This window comes from Tyto alba, unplaced genomic scaffold (assembly GCF_018691265.1).
Source record: "Tyto alba isolate M040663 unplaced genomic scaffold, T.alba_DEE_v4.0 Super-Scaffold_2, whole genome shotgun sequence".
Taxonomy (NCBI): Eukaryota; Metazoa; Chordata; class Aves; order Strigiformes; family Tytonidae; genus Tyto; species Tyto alba.
This window is the reverse complement of record NW_024881282.1, coordinates 48,364,583-48,385,564: the sequence shown is the minus strand read 5'-3', so window position 1 is coordinate 48,385,564 and position 20,982 is coordinate 48,364,583. Positions and strand designations below refer to the sequence as shown.

At 37.8% G+C, this 20,982-nt stretch overlaps 1 protein-coding gene across 3 annotated transcripts in view; it reads right to left on the bottom strand.

Annotated features, from left to right (window-relative positions):
* OSBPL8 (oxysterol binding protein like 8) overlaps positions 1-20,982 on the bottom strand; it is a 96,453-nt gene that overhangs the window by 71,227 nt on the left and 4,244 nt on the right. For 2 of the 3 annotated variants that reach the window (XM_032999930.2, XM_032999932.2), the window contains exon 2: positions 13,893-13,928. The exons of the other annotated variant lie outside the window; for it this stretch is intronic. The gene's annotated coding sequence lies outside the window, so the exon portion shown is untranslated. The remainder of the gene's footprint in view (positions 1-13,892; positions 13,929-20,982) is intronic. 3 annotated transcript variants of the gene reach the window in all.

Genomic DNA, 20,982 nt, shown 5'->3' with positions numbered 1-20,982 from the left:
AAAACATCTCTCATCTAAAAAAAACTTCTGAAGTAGAAGCACAGTCCAGATACCTCAGATATCTTTTGAGAGTGATAAATGGCGATGAATACCAAGAGAAGTATAGCAAACTTCTGAATACCCATTGCAACTTTAATAATTACTACCTTAAATAGATGTCCCACAGACAAACCTGCCCTGATAAAAATGAAGGAGTACGGAAGTCACCTCCATGTACTAAAACTCTACATCCTCTCAAAAAGCTTAAGTCCCAACCTATCACAGTCTTCATGATTTATATTTTGCAAGATTGCGCCCATGATTCAAGTAAGTTGTTGGTCTTAACAGTAAAAATGCCTATTCCTTCACCTATGAGTGAATCAAACCTTTACATGGCCAAATCTAGCATTTTATTTTTACATTTCAAGATGCTGCAGTACCAACAAGCAAAACCAAGCAGATGCCAAACCAACCTTACAGGACATTATACAAGGTTAAATTGGTCAATGACAGCCTTTGTTTGAAGAAAAAGATGCACTCAAGGTGGTTAGACACATTGCAAACTGTTTTCCTTTCAGAACTCTGCCCTGTGACTTAAGGGCACATGTGCTATTTGGGCCTTGCATTTTTCCTGCCCACGATGATAAGCTAAATAAGATTTAAGCAAGCAACATGGCAAATGTAATAACTGAAAGTCAGGGAATCCTGCCTTTCTTGTAACAGCATTAGAAGTTTCCTTTCACAACTGCAAATGTACTACTAATAGCCTCACACACACATCCCCCCATATATCTAGTTCACTCACTTTCATCTAGAGGTTTGCATTAGAAGCCCAGCTACTCCTATTAATATCTTAGAGGGAAAAAAAAAAAAAAAACCAAAACAAAACAGTTGTTCTGAACTGTGGTGAGAGGCCAGCTGGTACTCCCTGTAGTTTCTTATCTCTCCTTTTGGCAGCTGTATGAAGCTGCAGTGTGACAAACCCTCCTAGACACAGCTGAAAGGAGTCCTCCACACCTGGTCCTTGCCTCCTCCTTCCCCACCTGAGCTGATGCCTTTCTGACCCGCCCGCAGGCCTGTCTCTGCAGGTGCTTCCTAACCCTCTTCTGTCAGTGGGACTTCTGCTATTGCAAATTGTTTTAAACAGACACACTCAAAATGCAGATCATTTAAACTGAGCCAGGCTACGGGACTTGGCACCTGCCTTTCTCCTTGCAGGTCTGGCATAGCAGTGGTAAAGCACAGCCAAGGGCCACTTTTTAACCCATCTCTGTTCCAACCATAACAGTCTGTGCAAGCATGGACTATGTTTACAGCTACAGACTCACCCAACACCGACTGGAAACTACTGCAGGAAGTGAAGGGAGTCAAGCCAAGGCAAAAGGAAAAGCAATGTTGTTGTTAAAGGTTTTTCTGAAGTGAAAAAGTAAGATAAGTCAGCAGAGATGTTTCCACAGACAAGATGGATAGGTGGCAGAACAATTCCTTCCATTTCTGATGCCAAAGTGGAATCAGTTGCCATTCTGAGACACGAAACAGATCTGGATTTCCTCTGAGTGGAACTTTCCAAAACAAAATCCAACCTTGCTTTTTCTAAAAGGAACATTTTTCTCTTTTCCCCTTGACATGACTGTCAGATACAGAGTCAAAGCATCAAAAAGGAAAAAAAAAAAAGGACACTTGCTATTTCAAGCCTATGAAAAATACTTTAAGCATATAAGAACAAATTCATTGTGCTGAAAAAGCCTCAATAAAAGGATGCTGAAAGTCTATCTTAATACTTCAAATGATGCAGAATGCTACCTTCGGTGATGAAACCCACTAAACATTTTGGTTATAATGCGATCATAGATACAGAAATATTTTAAGCCTCATGTGCAGGTCAAGAATACAATCGACTTCATAAGGAATAAAGCTTCAGAGAACTACTCTGATATTATATACAAATGATTTCAAGTAAGCATACTATTGCAGCTCAATGAATTGCCAACTGCTAGATAAACTACATGTGACCAAATGAGTGCTATTTACCTACTGCAAATAAAGTAAAAAATTAGCTTAAACTAGTATAAAGTTTCTGTATCTCAGAAACTGCAGTGCCTTTGCTTGGAGACACAGGCACCATCGTGCAGATTGTTCACTGCCACATCAAAAGCTACTGTAGCTGATTTCCTACATGGCTCCTCTCTGAGCTGACTTAAGCAAACACAAGCAAGATTCAAGCTTGTCACAGTTTCAGAATATGTACATGGTCAGACAGTCATTGTAAAACATTTTGCTTACTAAAAGTTTATAAACAATTTGCAGTTTTAATATGAACACCAAGCAACTATCTCAGGCATTAAAGCATGTATCACTTATGTTACAATAACATTTATGTCAAAAAAGTCTCTATTGCTGGGGGATGTACAAAGAGCATTTTTCCAATACTGTCCAAAAGACTACACAATCCTCTGCTTAAGGAAAGTCACCCTCTCTTCTCACCTTCAGTCTCTCCCTCATCTTTGCTGGAGTTAGACACCTGGAGAAATAGGATGACTGTCCTACTCGTAAGTGATCAAATCTTTCTCAGTACATTCCTTGACAATGGACAGATTCAAAGCCACTAAAGCAAATTCAAATTAATACCACATTCATGGCTATACATAGCCTCTGAATCACCCAGCTATAAAGGTCAAAGGTCAGAATATGTAGAACAGACCATACTCAAAAAACCCCGCAAAAAACCTCAAACCCCATAGATTTCAAAAGAGCAGATATGTGTAAGGAGGTGACTACAAGTGACCTACAGTATCAGAGTTTTGGTATCACATGGGGTTCCAACACAACCTTTACAGAAACTACAGTAACTAACCAAAGACGATACTGATCTTTATTTTTCTTACTGTATCTCATCTCAACCAGTAACTGTCAGTGTTTGTAAGCTCCCGAGTACAAACTATCCTTCTGTTCCTTAGCTGCATGCTGCCAAGTTCAATTTGATCCAAATGTGACTAGGCTTCTCAAGTTCAAAGCAATATAAACAGTTACTGTTGAATAACAGAGTTGAAGGGAAAGAGAATCATCTTAATGCACATCTACAGCAAAAAGAAGAAAATCAAATTCATAGAATTAATAATCTACCTCCAAAATTGAGTCAGTGCAAACGACCAAATTTCCAACTGGCAATTCTGATAGGTTTTTAATCTTTCCTTTGCACTATGCATACTGCTGCTCTTCTGAAATGAAAAGGACAGTTAAGTCATTTTTAAGAGATGAAACATGCCTTAAGAGCTCTTTAAATTTTCATACCTGTTGAAAGGACACCTTAAATTTAATAAAGGGGAAGGGGGCAGTTGGTTCTGTGCACTGAAAAAAACCCCAATCTTACAATATGACTTAGGTGACTCACTAAGACCTGCTCAAGAAGAAAGAATACAGTGATTCAAAATCTGAGTGTGATGCCATTTAACCTCATCCATTTAGAAAGAACACTGGATTGCCGGCTTCCAAAGATCTAACAGTGGTAATACTTTTTTTTGCTAGCAAGCACTGCTGAGGAACAGCATTAATGTGAAACGAATAAAATAGACCACCTTTCCTCATCCAGAGTTCCCAAAGACGTACCAGTACAGAATCATTTTTCTATATCCCGGTGGCTTAGTTTCACCAAAGAACTGAGATTATCTCTCTGGTTCCTGCCAGTAAGAACCATGAACACACTTCACAAGAGCTCAGCTAAGAGGGTAACTGCAATCTTAACTTCTGCTCTAACCTGAGACACAGAAAAGAGAAAAATCAATGCAAGTACTAAGATTAAAAGTGTGAAAGAAGACTTAACAGAAGCAAGTTTCAGTCAAGCCATGCTCCTCTGCAATACAGTTACATCATGTTTGAGAGGTTTTTACGAAATGGACTTTCTGCAGGATTACACATGGTGGATATTTCAAACAGGAATCTAATGTTTATTCTCATGTACAATTTGGCTTTCTTTTCCTGGCAGCAGTGTCTCTTCTTGATATTAAAATAGTTAATGACATAAGAGATGGCCTTCGTTTGGATTTCTTTTGGCTAGTGCTAGAAGGTAGTTTCCACAATATCAAGATACAGGATACCTGTATGAGAATTTAAGAACAAAAGGTCAGAGAAGACTATCAACAATAGGAAAAACCCTAGAAATTCTAACTTAAAGTAGCAGCAAGTTCAAACAGGCAGCAATAGTATCTGGCTTACACATCATGGTTTATTAAAAAGATTTAGAAAGTCTAATTTAGATTTCCATTATTTATGCCAAGTTTAGGTTTTTTTACTTTATTGCTTGCCTAATTAAAATGAGTTGATGAACCTAACTTCTAGTTTTTTAGGTGTCAGTGCTATCCTACATGTTTGCAATTCAGGATCATTCATAGGTTTTTTGGGGGGGTTGATTTTTGTTTGTGCTTGTTTGGTCTTGGTTTAGAAGTTTTTTGGGGATGCTGTGGGGGAAGTGGCTTTTTTTGGTTGTCACAAATATTTCAAATAGTCTTTGTACAGGCTTAACAGCAACTACTGCTTCTAGCAGCAAACATCCAAGTTCGTCTTTCTGAAGCTACCGAGTAACTGCTGGTCAATTTAATTTGGAGCTGCTACAAGAATCTCACACAGCTTTTAACAGGATGATGAACCAATAGCATTTAAACACTATAACCTGATCCACAGGAACTGTAAAATACTGTCTCATTGCAGACTTGTGAAGTGACCTATCACCAGGCCTTTTGTTTCCCCACTCATTTCTATTCAACAAATTACATAGTCCCCATGACATTTCTTTGGGTGGTGAGAAGCACCTAGCCTGCCACAACAAGCAGCTACGGAAGAGATACAAGCATAATCAAGTGACAACTTACTTGCAATTCATAGCCCTCAGAAATCAGCTCAATATGGTTGCCTAATCTAAGTTAGGCAACTTAGTCACATTCTTTGCAACAATAAAAGCAACTTACATAAAAACAATTTTTGCCATAGCTAAAAATAGAAACCAAGCCTTTCACAGCTCAAAGCTAGCTGCCTTCAAGCACAGGAGTTAAATATATGTGTGCCCAAAGGCATCCCATTTCTGAATAGCAGTACTCCTGGTACTGGGAGGAGACACCAAGATTCTCTGTAGCAAGAACCACACATTGTCAGGGTACATTTAAGGTTCTGCTTCAGGGACCAATATAGAACATACTGCATTCATTCAAGCAGAAAAGAAAGTACGTGTCATAGTTGGAATAATAGAGTTCTGTTTGTTCCTCAACAGCCAGGAAGTAGTCGGAAGGTCACTTCATACAGCACAGCCAGGAAAACAAAATCCTGACACTTCCTTGGAAGTTCTTTGAACTGCTTCAGAGAAGTAAATGAGAGAGAGAAAACCCGAGGATCCTGGACAAAGAATTATTCCATTCAGGACCAAGCAAATATTGATGGACAAGGCACTTCCTCCTGCCTTTTCACCCAGTCTACTCAAGCACTGGGAATTCTCTTTCCCATAAAATGGGTTAATGGGGCCAACAGACAACTTCAGCAAGTGACTTAAGGTGAATGCTGGCTCCTCAGCTGTGCAATCCCATTGGACTGTGTGATATGAATCTTAGAACTGTTTCCCCATCACCCTCTATCCATCCCCTCAATAGTCAGCCAGTTAAGGGAAGTCAGAACAGCACAGTGTAGGTTGTGAGGGACATCACACAGTTTGTGAGCCCATGGACAGAAAAAAAGACAGACACAAATGCCCATAAGGAAAGATGCAACGCTTATGAGCTCCAGCAAATTCAGTTGGTTTTTTTACAATAAATAAGGGAAAGAATACATCAAGACAGAATGTATTTATTTTTAAAAAGAAAAAACCTACATCCTTCCCTTCATACCATTACCTCATTCCAATATCGTCACCAAAACTGACATAAGTTATCAGTTTAATAGCATTTTATAGTTTACCTTCACATTTAAAATCACACCCAATACCAAGATAACACTAGCTTAACTACCAAGATAATATTAGCATAAAGCAATTCAATACCCTGTATCTCTGCCACAGCAGTTAACTACACCTCTAAGTATCATGTTACACATTTTATTCCCTTGAAGGCAGCTTACACAGGTACTTCAAAGTCTAGCATTTAGAAAAAGAATGAAACACTAATTTCCATGCTTCACAATGTAAATGGAGCTAAGCAGCAATAGCTCAGATCTCAGAGCTATAACTGAAAGAAATGTATGTCCCAACTTACTCATAGCCAACCGTCCATTTCCTGGGGCACATCCCATCTCTGATGCTCATTTTCACACACCGCACTGAGATGTCAGGAGGAAGAAAACTAAATGTACCTGTTTAGATTTCTTGCAGGAGCAGCTGTAAGAATAACTGGCACTATGTGTTTTCAACTGTGTGCTATGCTAAAATGTGTGACTGGCAAAATCTCGTGTCCTGCATTTTCAGTGTATTATTAACTGACCACACTGAATATTCAAAACCAGTGGTCACAGACACAAACTAGCGAACTTCAGCAGGTACACTGTACTTACAACTAGAGGCTTTAACTTTTCAAAACTCTGATTGCTCCAAGAAGTCTCATAATGAACATTTAGGAGAATATATGTTTGTTGATTTGTGTTTTCGTCCCAAAATTGTCAAGCAAAAGCACATGTAATACTGATTTCAATGAAAGCAACAAGTGTGCAGAGCCCGTTAATCTCAAAAACACCAAGGCACGCATAATCTTTCCTGTAAGAAAGGATTTAATTTCCTTGTTTTGCAGCCCTCAACAGAATTTGGATATGGATAAACTGTCCTCTCCTCCTAATGAACACATCTTGAGAAAAAATACAATAAGTAGTTCTTAATGCAATGGGACTTTTTAGGCTCCTTTGGTAGCTTTTCATATCTAGATTATCTGCAACACGCATGGAACAGGAAATTAAGAGCGGGTAACTCCAAGAGTGCTAGTAACTTCACAAAACCCAGGCTTTAAGTGAATAGTCACTTAGATATTTCAAAGCCATTTATAAGCACCAAACTGTGAAATAACTGAGAAGCTTATCCATCAAAACCACCTAATCAAGGTAAGCACACAAGCATTCCAGTTATATCATGAAGTAATAAGCATATTTCCCCCCCAGGAGAAAATCATTGTGCCAACACTTCACATACAATGAGAATCGACTGTTTCCAAGCGTTGATAAGTATAATTAACCTTCATAACCATGTCTTTGGCCTTGAACGTTAAGGCTGAATTCAGCTTGAAAACCAATTAAAATGCTAAGCAGTCTATCCACTTTGGGACTGGAGAATGGCATACTGCATTCAATTAAAAAAAAAAAAAAAGCACAACTGTCTCCTTAGACATGTTCAAGGATCTGTTAGATGTTTTAGTAAAAGTCATAATTCATAAATTGCATTTTAATGAGAACTGAAGAATTCTTCAATTCTCCACGAAGACCCTGAAACATTTAAGGTTGATGAAGGGAACTCTTTAATCCTAGCAAAACTGAAGGTTTAACAGAAAAAAATAGACATAGAAACAAAGGATAAGGATGGGCTAGGTGGGTTATGAAGTTTGATTTTGTCTTTTCATGATTATCTATAACAATAGATAATAACCATATCAATCTGGGCCATAAGTCATTCCCAGCTTGCACAGCACACTTCACATTCACAGAGCTTAACTTCAGTCTCCCCTGCTAACGTACCCATATTCATTCTGCCTTTTGGATCAAGTATTGACAAGGAAAGCTCCTTAAAATTTATGTTGCCAAAATTGCCTTTTCTATGGTTGACATTTTTAAATTAGCAGAACCACTAGACGGGCAGATGGACCTGGAATTCTCATTTTTCTAACTCCTTCTTTCCAAGATGTGGAAAGCATGGAAAATCCTGGGCTACAATAATTAATGGCAAGGTAAGGCTTCAGAGGGACCTCACAGCCAACTAAAAGCCTACATACTGAAAGCTTCATTAAAAAATTTAAAAGCACATTTAAGAGTGGTAGAGTGTTCTTGGAGATCACCTCTGTAAATCCAACTGGCTTTAACAAACACCATAAAACTACAAGCAATTGACCATTTTCAAGAGTATCTCTGAGAGTAGTAATACCAAATTTGGTTAAGAAAGAATATTATGATGGAATAAGCCCCTTTGTGTAAACCTTGTATAACCAGGTGGAGTGTGCCAAAGGATGAGTAGGGTGTGTCTACACACTTTGCTGTCTAAGATAAGCATTATTTTAGCAGGATGTTTCTGTACATACTGGCTTCATTAAGATAAGCTGTGTCTTATGCACACATAGGCATAGTTTTGCAATGTATTAGCATAGGTATTAGAATCCCAGGAATCGACATGAGATTTGCGGAAACTGTATGAATATTCATCTACTTAATGTATATTAAGGAAAATACATTTTTCTCTCGAGGTGCATGTTAGGAGGAGAGATCCCACACACACCCAGTGCTGCAATAAACCAATGTTGCCATTCTAAACTATCATTTTGTTTGGAGAGTTTTCTTGGTTACAATTTTTGGTAACAGTGGCAGCATTCCAGTTTAAACACACAAAATGCTCTGAGCTGATCAAAAGTGGTTCTGAACTTTTAAAACATTTTGTTGAATATTAAATTTTTCCTCTTTGTTGAGACAAAAACATTTTTAGCAACTTTACAATTTCCTCTCACAAAAGAAAAAATCATGTTGACCTGCCGTGAAGTTCAGATGCAGGTGGATCTCTAGCTGATAGATCGGGTGGAGTTTTTTCAACCCCTTGGGTTTTGTTGCAGCTGGAGCAATCACTACATTACTCTATTACCACACCCCTGAATAATGAAGGGAATAGAAATTAGTGTCACACACCTAAATAATAAAAGGAAGGAAAGATTATAGTAGACCAATGCCCAGCCACTTACAAAAGCCTTTCAGAGTAACCAGACTTTGAACAAGAGCTACTTTGCATGACAAATACTGTCACAGGTGCAGACCAAAAGGACTCTGTAGCTTTGCTTAAAAGTAAATTACTACCATTCCTGGTTTTCACGCTTTCCCATTTGAGCTTGAAATGCATATTATACTAAAAGGTTTTTAAGCCAGGTATGAAAATCTGCTCTTTTAATAACATTACAATTTTTCCATGCTATTCTGTATAAGAGGCTGTCACACTATGACAGCAGAAGAAAAATCTGCATCTCTTTATAGTGTCTTGTTGCATCTATTCCTTCACATTAATAATCATTATTAGTGTTCAGTGCCAGAGCAAATAAATTCATGGGATTTTTTTCCAGTTAAAACAATTGATAGAAACATACTTTTCCAACATAAGGAAAAGTAGGTAAAGTGATTTCTGATTCTCTAGTGAATCAGAACTGGTTGTCACCATTTTATAGTTACTATTCAGTTTTAACACCAGAACTGTTTCCAGTGATCTATGCGTTACATCTTAGTATAATTTCATTCATTCACTACTGGAGTTCAGAGTGATATTATTTTTCTTTTATTATTGTTTTTTAAATTTATATATTGTGTATATTTGAAAAAATATACACAATATATCTGCTCAATAAGCATCTGTTCAGGTATTTACACAAGCTTGAATTAGTTATTCATTTTGAAAGCAGCCCCTTTATGAGGTGGCTAAAAGTCAGAATTGTCTCCATGTCAAGTTAAGACATATTTCAAGCATTTAACTCCTATAAAGAGTTATCTTGATTGCTGTCAAGTTACCCTTGACAGCTATTGTACATCGTTGTGCTGTAGATGGCAGTATTCTACACAGCTCAGCTCTCTACCTTCACCTGGGGCTAAGTAGCACAATATACAGAACATACAGTAAGGTTGCTGCAAGAATCTTCAGCTGAAGCATTTGCAGAACATACCATACATACTAATAAATTATGCAGGATGTGTTCATTTGAAAAACAAAATCTTGGCCCCTTCTCAGCCAGCTAGCTACAGACATGTACCATTATCCCAATTAAACATAAGAGTTTTATATTGCTGCAGGTGAGATAACATCCTTAAGACAGAGACCCACAATAAACTGTTCCTCTGTATGGGATTTGAGCACACTTAGATATTTTACTTCAGCTGATCAAAATCAAAATAAGTTTTATGTAATAGCCTCAAATTCCTGACTAGAAAATGCTATTCTGATGTAGGGCCCTCTGGGCTTCCAATCTGCCTGGAATCAGGGCACAGACTTTCCCAAAAATACTGGCTTGCACAGCAAACACCTGAGTTACACACTAATCTCTCCAACTCCTTTCTTTAAGATGGCTCTAGTCCATCAGCAACAAGCTTTCTGTTCAGAATAGCCCAGGAGAAGTAATTTTTGTCTGAAAGGTGACTTTGCCCACTACATGACTCAAGCTTCACAGAAATGAACAACCATTCACTCCTGGAAAACATAAGTGACATGCATTCAGGCATATATTGCCTTGACTTGGAATTCCCTTTCTTCCTAAAATTTTAACTGGTGTTCTTTGAAAGAAGGAAACTATGCTATATTCCACTGCTACAACTCTTACAGATTCTGTTGCACAGATTGAATTAAGAGCACAACTGTGAAAATCCCATGCTGCCATCATGATGGGTTTATAATTATGAAATAATGGGTAGAAAAACGGCTCAATCACTAGCAGGTCAATAGTTTTAGGAACCATCTCAACAGCAATTTCAGTGCGTTCCCAAATAAAAACCCTCTCCTAGCTGTCAGCCTCATTATGCATCTCAAGCGAAGTACGTGAATGCTAACTCAAACAGGTTCTCCCAGGACACCAAGCATGAGAGCTTCTCATCAGAATGCTCACAAATCAGAATTCATAAGAGACCAGAATTTCCACTTCCTATGAGAAAAGAGAGCCTGCTTCTTTTATGATCAAAATTACTGTCATCGCTACTCAGCAAAACATTTGCTGGGAACTACAAAAGGCACGAGGTATCAGAAACGATGATGAAGGAGGAACAGAAGCCAAGACAAAATAACACGGTATCTTCGTTAAGTCTGTGAATGCAACAAAGTCCAAGGCTGTAATGGAGAGCAGACTGATATCGCTGCATTCCACCACAGTATCAGCAGTAGGGTTCCTACAAGTTTTGGTCCTAGAAAATAAATTTATACTGATAACATCCCTGGACACAGTACTGGGAGGAGTTGTGTGTAACTATTTTTGCTTGTACAACTTATGCTTGTAGTAATTTGTTTGGGGAGGGAGGATATACTTGCTGACATAAGCACCTCCACTGCAGCTTCTCCCACACTGTTACAATAGCATGATCTTTACAAGTTAAGCAGCAAAGATTGCCATGAACAGGATTCAAGCAGAGCCATTTAAAATTTCACAACAGCAAAATACATATGAATGTTGGCAAGCTCAAATCAGAACACCTGTACTTTTCTCCAGAGAAAGCAAGGAAAAGCAGAAGAATGTTACTAGGTTTCGGAGTTACTAAAGCAGGTAGGACAGCAGCCAAGAAGAAAAACAAATACGCTACTATATGCTTAAGTGAAAGAAGAGAAAAAGAGAGGTGCATAGGGCTAAAGATAAAACTATTAAGAACATGGAAGAAGATAGTAAAGTTAAGTAGTTGTGTGTGATGCTAAACAGCATGGTTATTCAAGCAAAAACCTGATAATAAAGCTGAGATAGTCATTTAAAAGTGTCAGACAAGTATAACTAAAACAGTTAATGACACAGAGCAATCGTCTAAAAGATGGCTACCACAGGACAAACATGGAAATAATAAAAAAAAAAAAATTCTTTTTCTTTTTAAAAACATAGAATAAATTTCAGGCAAACACGACCCTGTAACTGTATGGAGAACAAGCCCACCACAGCTACCCCAAGCTGTAATTCCACATGGATGGCAACAGCAACATTGTGTCACAAGAAGGCGGCACACACTCAGTGAAGTTGGGAAACTGTAACTACTATGCCCTTAAGTGGTAATAGAAAAGCCCCCGTTTCCTCTCCTCCTCCAAGACTCAACTCTTGGAACCCTTGACACTGAAGGAAGGAGTGAGGATTCAGTGAGGGCTTTCAGACTGTAAGTTAAAATTCAATAATGTACACACACCTTCCTTCACTCAGGTCTTTTTCCAAGTTTTCACCAATACGAAACTCGTTAGCAATTACTTTTCGCTACTCTAGAATTTCCACCATCTGGGCTGCCGTTCTGCAGAACATGCAGTGCAGGCTGAGGAAGGTCAGCTATAGCAAGTTACAAGTCATGAAAACACCAGCTGCTCCCTGACCAAAAAAACACCTCCCTTCTTTCCCTCCATCGAAGAATTCACAGATAGAGGCTCATATTCAAACATCATCTCTATCAAGGCCCTAAACTATATTCAGAAAATCCTTCTACGAGTCAAGAGCTTGCTTCTACAACACTTTCCCCAACACCTTAAAGCCGTATGAATCACAACAGATGCTACTCATCTTGCAAGACAACTCAAGCTTAAGTCTGCATTTTTAAGATAGAAATTTCCACTAAGAAAGCAGTTTGCTTTTTAATCACCTACAAGAAACTAACAGTAAAAAAACAAAACAAAACAAAACCAACAACAAAGCAAGACAAAAAAACCCCACCAAACCTGATGAAATGAAATTGATTGCTAACACTGGAAATAAAAGCATTTTTTTTAACTCACAAAAATGTCTAAAAAAATGCCTGCTATGAATCATAGTCCAGACTTACGTGCAGTATCTCAGACATGTTTCAGTTATCACTTCTGGACACTACAATGAAAATAATGTCAGGTCTCTGTCACTCTAGTTTCCCTTTCCTCTACCATGCCTGCCAGCACAAATGCTTTTGTACATACTATCTTCATAAAAGGTCAACTGCCAGACAGTATTCTGTATTCAGAATTTTTTAAAAACATTAAAAACTTATCTTTAGTCTACAGTTCTCAAACAATACACAACCAAGTTACTCTTTACCCTATTTACTTAAGATGCAACAAGCCGTAGCTTCATGAAGTTTGAAATTAAAAACAGAAACCAAAAGAGTCAGAGGTGTGAGAGGCCTGAGGCTCGCATTGCTACTCAGCAATACTGAGGGACCACAGTGCTACAGAAGAGTTACTGGTTTCTTTTCCTCAAAGCAGACTAAGACATGCAGTAGTATAATTTTTCTTCTGGATCTTCAGTAACCTGATGCATAAGGTATTGTTGTGAATTCTTCTGAAGAAAAAAAATATATTAGAAAGATTCAATTTTTAACTATTCATAGCATGAGAATTGTCATGCTGGTAAGAATTTCAGAGGCATTATGAATTCTTGTACCTGTAATAAGAAGGAGGACTCCACAATTTATAATACAGAATAATTAAGGAACAGGGTTCAGAAATAAATCCACATAAGGGAAGAAAGAAGCACTACAGTGCAGGAAGATAAGTTGAGCAAAATCTGCAACATATTTTTCTGAGCCTCCTATTCACAAATATTTAATCTGTACAGGATAAGATAAGCAATTTATTCTCTTTTCGAATGAAAGACTACAGGTGATACTTGAAAGCATTCACAGAATAGACCAGCTGAAACGGTACAGCTGAATGTTGACTTTTGCCTTATTCTACTCATGCCCTGATTCCATCTATGTTGCTTTTACGACAATTAATAAAACGGAGGTTATTTCAGTATATTTACATTACATGATAACATGAGTCCTGTTTGTAAGTGGGTTGTATTTATAAAAACAATCTGTCAATCACAGAGGGAAGCGGCTTAAGATAAGTAAAGACCAACCAGTTTTCTTCATTTCATAAAGAGGGACCAAATATCATTTGATAATTAATAAAATAGCCAAAAAACTATGCATAAAAATTCTGTTCTGGTCACTTTTTATTAACAAAAATAAATATTTACACTCAATAAATGCTACAACATACATTCACTGATTTATTATGCTTGAAAATAACAACCACTTACCAGATCTTTAATCTTCTTTTTTATATAAATCAAGCTCTGTTTGGGAAGAAAGTAGAAAACAACAATAAGATATACATTGACAATTTTTTAAAGTTCATGGAAGACAAATAAATGTTATATACCAAAACCAGGGAAAAAACTACGAAAGCTTGTTTTAATTCAACAAGAACCAAAGTAGCATAACTTGTAACCTGTGATCCCACAGTGACAAGAACAGAGGTCTTCTACCAATTTAAAAAAACAAACAAAGCAAAACCACCAAAGCCCAAACCCTGTCACACCACAGGCCTCATTTGCTCACACCAGTTCTTAGTTTACACAAAAAGAAAGCATGTTTTCCTGTTCCAAGTTGAGAACCAGAGTTGATGACACTGAAAGGAACCGATTATTACACTTAAAATAAAATACTCTTGTTAGACAGAGAGCAATATCAAGCACTGTTCTTTAAAGCATTGACAGTAAGCATTTATAGTTAATATTTAATTCAAGTAGCTGACACGGTACAGACCCATCTGTACACTCTCTCTAGTTTATTTTTTGCCAGTTTTTCCCTCACTTTATAGGGCAACTCATTGCTCTGCATTCTGTTTTCTACCTTGATTAGCATGTATAAGCTTTTAGTCGGTGCTTCTTTGCTTCTGCAGGGTTTCTTTTTTAATGAAAGCATATTTTTTTTTGTCAGGGGAGAACATTCATTCTCGATGATTTCAGAAATCCATCTAAAACCTCTCCTTATACTCAGTAATTTTGTGCATTATTCAAATAGATAGAATCAGCATTACTGTAAAGGAGGTTTCTTTTTGCTTGTAAATATCACAGGCCTTAAGCACATGTTTTCCCCGATGATTTTCTATCACTGGTATTTTAATGTAGTAGTTTGCATTAAGGTTTATTCAGACTATTCTCAAGGCAGCACACTTTAGTGACAGTTAAGCATAACTACAATCCTATTTGCAATCTAGAATCAAGGTAGTGTTTTTAAAAACAGCAAGCAGTAAATCTTTACAGATAAGTTAGTGGGGGGTCTTTAATTCTGTGCACAAGAATTCAAATGTTAGGTTACTGGCTTCTCTCTATAATCACAAAGACTACATTTTAATTAGTGATGAGATTTTCATTAGATCACAAAAGAAACATTACAAAATTGTAATTTCAGTACAGGAAATATGTACTGATACATGAATCTTTCAGCCTCCAACATGTTATAATGGACAGCTTAGCAAAATCTTCAGTGTAAATTTTGAAGCTAGAATTACTGGCTTAGAATTGCAACTCTTCTAACATATAGTGCAGACTCAACTTAGAAAATTTTTTTTAAAAAATACACTAATCAAAGCAAAGAAGTACCTTCAAAATTTACAATTTGCATCATACAGATTAATCCAAGTTGCTTTGCTTATCCATACAAAAAGCCTCCTTTTCTAAAGGAGGCTGCAAACAACATGAAGGATTTCAGGTCACCGCTAGTCCTGCATTTGCGTTAGCCTGAAGACCCAGCTGAGAGCCCTACACCGAGGATTGTCAGCTAGCAGTTTACAGGAGTTTATCTGCTTCTAACATATTACGAGTACACTTCTTTTATATACACAAATATATACATGCAAACAGGCAAATTATGTTCTACAAGTTAATCAAGTCCTTGCAGTAAAGCAGATACAGACAGTGCCTGGATAGTATCACATACAGACATCACATATCACTGTATCTAACATGACAATCATATAGCAAAAAAAAAAAAAAGACAAAAAAAAAACATAAAACCAAACAAAAACCTAGTCCCCAGTCCCCTCCCCTAGCTAGTAGTCCTCCGCATCATCTGAGCTATTTGGAGGGAATGCAAGGTTTAGATCATGGCATCTTCTAAGATGATAATCGTCTGAAAACAGATAAAGCCATGCTTAGTCAGACGGTACCTACAGTTACAAGAAATGAGACATAAAATTCCCTGCAGCAATTTAACTGTGATCTGTGTAGGAGACCAAGGCAGGAGAAAAACAGTAAGTAACCAAGGAAATAGGAACAGGCAGTGTAACTAGACTTGCAGGAGAAAATAGATAGGTCATATATCACAGGAAAAAAACAGTAATCCCAGATGTCTTTTTGTCAATAAAACTAACAAGCAAAAGGCCCTTACCATTCTACTTATGCAGAAGATGGGATGGAAGAGAAGCAAAAAGGCCACCTCAACATGGCAGAGAAGATGTCATTAAGCTAGGAAAGTGATGCAAGGTTTCCTTACTCACAGAAGATACTCCTCCATTAGCTATGTGCACATTACATCCACCCTAAGTATGTTACACCTCAGCTAAAAGCAGCATGGCCAGATTTTCAGTCACACTAAATTAACCCTACCTGCTGCTTCAGGTAAGAATTTAAGAGCTTTCCCCTCAATCCTCTTTCTGCCCCCCTCCTCCAACATTACCATAACTTTCATGACATTGTCTGAATTGGAAAAGAGTGTGATTGGGGGAAAAAAGAAGGCAGTACCACAGAGAAGCACAGAGCATTGTAAGCTCTCCCCATAAGAAATGTTAATAACAGAAGAGCATGTATCTCATTCAGAGAATTACTCATGGTCTGGCATCTGAACAGCTGGAAACCACTCAAGTCTAAGCACTATTATTGATCCTGAAACTACTTCTTGTAGACCTTGGATCTTGGCTCCCCAATACAAGACCTGAATGACTTCTGATGCACAGATCTCTCCCTCTCTTCCCCTCCCAAGGTGGGAAGAGAGCATTAAGAAGAATAAGCATTAAGGGAAGAGAGCATTTCTGCATTAACTCCTGCTGCAGCATAACCAGTTACTCAACTGTGCAGCTCACATAACCAAAATTTAATGTATTATCCAAAATTAGACAGAACCTGGTATACTATACTCAGAATAAATATATGCTGGCTGTATAGTGCATGTAATAAGCCCACAGAGACTAGTCAAAACCAAATTATGCACTGTAAACCTGGGGCAAATGCAGTAAAAGTCTGTTAACAAAGTTCAGCTCATGCTGTACCTCCATGTGCCAATGTCAGCTGCAAAGAGACTGAGCTATTAGGAACAACAAATTCACACCAAGTTGATGCCTGTTTCTGACCCAAGTATACAGAACTTTTCCTCTGCAGTTTTTCCTCCCAATCACATTAGCTATTATTTGGGGTCTTCAACAAATCATTTTAAAGCTTTTTTTCACATTTTTAACTGCATCAGCAAACCCTGTTTCCTCCACACATGGATTAAGCTTATTATATTCAACATATTATTATTATATATTAAACATATTATTAAACATATATATAAACATATAAACTCAAAGACTGCTTGCTAAAAGGAACAATAGCTGTGTCGCTTTCCTTCGATTCTTGTCATTTTCATGTTAGTATTTCAACTCAGGACCACCTATATATTTCTAGGACTAGTATATTAGAAAAAGTTTAAATTTTCCTTGGTTACCATCCCATACATATCATCCTAATGTCCATGGACACTGTATTCTGTATTTATACACAGACTATTTATTAATAAGATTGGTGTGTTTTAAGTATTTAAAGTACATTTTTTTTTAAGTTACTCAGTCTTGTAGATTGTAAAAAAAAAAAAAAAATCAGTAGTTTTGAGTGCCCAACAGTCCCTCAAAAAGAGCAGTGCAACAGCTTCCAGGACTAGGGTAAAAACAGGGTAACACTGGCACTAGTCATATGAGAGCACAGAGCAGGTGACTTCTTCCAAAAACATTAAATTACACTATTCAGGGGGAAAGTGGTCCGCTTTCTGAAGTGCTTGGTGGACTTCCCTGGCTCTCTTCACCTGGAAATGACCAAAGCCTGAAAGAAAGCTTCCCTGGTCATCCACATCACCTCCACCCAACACCACTCCTAGCAATTATATTTAATTTAGCTCCCAGTTGTAACTCCACAGAGCCAGTGCTCGGTAAATCACACACACAAATGCAGCTTCATGTTCAGCAGCCAGGGTGCAGGTGGCAATACAGTCAAGGAGTTGGCACTACTGCCATCTTCCTATACAAGAAGCACAAAGATTTTCTGTGCCTGACTACAAGGTGGGAGATACACCACACCAATAGTAAATTGTTTAAGCAAGGACAAATAAATTAATCCATTGAGCAAATGAGCTGTCTCATTTTCATGCTATGCACATGAGGGTGGGGATGTGGGGGAAGAGAAAGTTAAAAGCCTCACAGTCAGAGTCAGGCCCAAGTAACATAGGCTGCGTTATATACATTAAGTCATAATATATTAGTTTCAACCAAAACATTTTCTATGTGTTATGCAATTGATTGCACAACTCTAAATGGGTAACTAAACTGGCTAAGTTCAGAGACACAAATAAACTTGTGATTGCTTTCCACTGGAAAAAACACATCAAATACTTGAAAGGAACATCACGAGAACTCTCAAAGAAACTGCTTACATCAAAAGCCTTATAATGGAGCCCTTATCAGACAAAGGTAAAGTCACGCAAGGAAGGAGACTGGTGATCTTCTAGAGCCACGTTAAATATTTGTTTTCAGGCTGCAGTCCTTCTCTTAGCCTAGTTCTCCGGTGATGAACAATGGTAAACCCACTCTCCTGGTACAGTGTAGCGCTGCAGGATTCGACTCCCACAGTTGCAAAACAACAAACTGCATTTGATGCAGACTCACTGGTTTAATGTCTAAACAATATCCTAGCTATCCCTTCTGTGTTTGTGTACAACAGTATGTGCTTCATGCAGCCTAAAGGTACATGAGATGCACTAAAACCTCGACTGTGAACAAACTGCCGCCTCCTCCTCCTCCACTTGGCAGCACCAGTGTCCCACTGCATGAGGAACAAGACTCCTCACCTGCTCCTTTCTGCCACACCTCCCCACATGCAGAGGAGCACACCGCAGCAGGTCCCTGGGACAGCCACCTCTGAGATAGGTCTGGAAGGAGCAGCTTGCGCAGGGGGTGACAAACTCTTGGAGATTTATTTCAAAAGCTTTGTGTGACTGGGAGCAGTATTTTTCCCTAACTCCAGGCATCTACTCTCAGTATTTATATCACCTGCAGAAACAGACCATGGAGGGTCTCTCATGCTGTGGCCTACTTCAAAGAAAAAAGTGGCCCATAAGCAGGTATTTACATCAGAATTAATTGTACAATAATAAAGAGAAAATACGCTATTCAGTACTGAAAAGGGCTTATATCCGTCACCACATATCCTCATACCAAGTGATCTTTTCCACTACACTGCAACTAGACAAGGAAAGCTAAGCTTTCAAGTAAACATGTTTCTTAATTCGGTGCCACTTGAGTATTTAATCACAGATTTACAGCATCATACTTTTTTTTTAAACTTGCAAAGACTGCAAGACCATAAAGTCTGAATATATTAACTAAAAATGAGATCAATCAATGCAATATTTTTAGATAAAACATGGGTAACACTTGCTTAAAGTACTCACTTTGCTGGTAAAAGCATCCTTTTTACTACATGTCTTAACAGTAACTAGAAAAAAAAAATCCACATAAAATTTAAAGAAAAGGAGTTTGCGGTGTGCCTGGCCAGAAATGCTTCATGAATCTTAAAATGTCACATTTCTCCTTTAGAATACAGCCAGGAATTTTTATAATTCATGAACTAGATACCAGCCAAACCTATAATTCACCACACAGATCTTGTATCAACAATGGAACACTCTATCATCATCTAGTTATGAGTAATAAGCTGTTTGCCTTAACTGTCCAAATCACCTATAAGAAATACAACATCTAAAGAACATCTTTTTGAGGAAAAATATGCCAACCACTGAGTCAAGGCCCTCTGTAGGTACTTAGAAAAATACCTACTGTAAATGAGACAAAGCCAGCTTTGGAATGATGCTTCCACTGTTTGAAGAGTCAAGTAAATCATTTACAAGTGTTGTTACTTTGGAGGGGAAAGGAGGGGTGAAAAGTATCCTTTAATTTATTAAAGCTATTCCTACAATAAATAAAGCATTCCTAAGATAAGTAAAGCCCAAGCCACAGTCAAATACCCAAAATCATTTACTAGACCACCTGCTTACTATCAGCTCTTAAACATACGAATATTAAAGCCAACCTATTTTCTTCTGATACATAATTCCTTATATAGCTAAAACTCAATCAAAAAAGTCACCTACACCATGCATGCATCCCTAAGTTGTGCAAGAACGCTAAATTCAATATTTTTTTTTTTCACCTTTAAACAACCAGTAATGTAGCTGCACTTCCAAGTCTTTCAAAAAGCAACACGGTGGTCTTAAAATAATCTCCAAAATACTATGCCTTCTGTCTGCAGGCAAGTGAAAGATAAATCTGGAAGAAACAAGCTGTTTTCCCTTATCTCAACTGAACAGTCATATTAACAGCTTCTGCAGTACCACAAACACTGGGTGACAGGATTATTGCACTGGAAAACATACGAACATGTGAACAGTTAACATATGAATTAGCCTGAGCTTAGATGCAACAAGAACACTTTCAAATGGATGGATGAATGAATGGTTGAATGAAAAAGAGGAAGATCAGATATATACATTCCTGTATTGTGTCAAAGTCACTGGAACCTTAAGAACTTCCCAAGAGACAGATGTAGTATTTTTAGTGGATGAAGGATCAGTGCTGCACCCTGTGCTGAAGGAACAAGCTGAGATAAAACCTCACATCCGCAATTAAGAGTGTGAAGAAAACGACACTTATTTATTCCTCTCCTAACACCAGAAGTCCGAGCTAAGTCCTCAAAACGAAAAAACTCACTTCCCAAATGCCTCTTACCATCTGTCAAACACTTTTAGCTGCTCTCAGGAGGCTTCTTATGCTACTATATACATTACATCTGCAACAGATTTTCTTGTTGTAGAGTACAGATGGAATAAAACATTGTTTTATAACAAACATAGCAAAACACTGTACTGGATTTCAACTGTGTACAATCCATAACCAGTTACTCTGAAAAAAACACTTCTGACTAACATATCTGCTGCTAATCAGTGCCCAGTTATAAGCACTGCTTCTTAAACATCACATGCTCTGTTTACAGGGTTTAACACTGCACGTATGCCTTCCTTTTAAAAGTCAGTGTCAGTCCT